This window comes from Colobus angolensis, unplaced genomic scaffold, assembly GCF_000951035.1.
Source record: "Colobus angolensis palliatus isolate OR3802 unplaced genomic scaffold, Cang.pa_1.0 Scaffold21, whole genome shotgun sequence".
Lineage (NCBI taxonomy): Eukaryota > Metazoa > Chordata > Mammalia > Primates > Cercopithecidae > Colobus > Colobus angolensis.
This window is the reverse complement of record NW_012115266.1, coordinates 1,427,654-1,428,388: the sequence shown is the minus strand read 5'-3', so window position 1 is coordinate 1,428,388 and position 735 is coordinate 1,427,654. Positions and strand designations below refer to the sequence as shown.

At 72.1% G+C, this 735-nt stretch overlaps 1 protein-coding gene across 1 annotated transcript in view; it reads right to left on the bottom strand.

Annotated features, from left to right (window-relative positions):
- Positions 1-735, bottom strand: part of CPT1A (carnitine palmitoyltransferase 1A (liver)) — an 87,435-nt gene that overhangs the window by 84,012 nt on the left and 2,688 nt on the right. The window lies entirely within an intron of this gene.

Sequence of the window (735 nt, the reverse complement as noted above, 5' to 3'; positions counted from 1 at the left end):
GGGAGAGGCTGCGGGGCGCTCCCAAGCAGGCACGGGGCCCGGCACCCTCATCCTGCTCACGGCAGCGCTCGGACCCCGCCTGGAGTCCCTGCGCCAAGGGCGTGTCCCGACGGCTGCACTGCGAGGGCGGGCTTGGGGAGGCGGACCGGGAAGACCGGAGCTGGGATGGGATCAGCGGCGTTCTGCCGAATCCCGAGGGCCAAGCATCCCTCCCTCAGCCGCACTGCACCTGCCCGCAGGTGACCGATCCACGGGCGGAACCTCAGACCCAATCCTCTCCGGAGCCAGGGTGGGATGGGCAGGGACAGGAGCCGGAGGCCCTACTGGCCCCGGGCGAAGGCATCCTGGAAAGCATCCAGAGCGTCCAGCATCCCTCCCGCTGCCACCCGCAGGCAGACCGACCCCCGGTCAGACCCTCAGACTCAATCCAGTCCGGGGCGGATTAAGGAGTGGGAGACAAGGGAGCCAGTGGCCCCGTTGGCCCCGGGCCGGAGGCCTCCAGCCAAGTCCAGAGGGCCGAGCATCCCTCCCACGGCCGCACAGGACCCGCCTGCTGACGGACCGACCCCCGGCGGGCCCCCAGACCCAATCCCCTGCGGGACATGGCGAGCCCCGGTCCCTCTCCGGGTTCAGGATCTCCACAACCCCGCCGTCCGGGGGGAATACCGGGGTTCCTCTCGGCGCCCCGGTTCCGGCGGGGTCCCCCACCAGGTCCGGTTCCCGACAGCCCCGCGC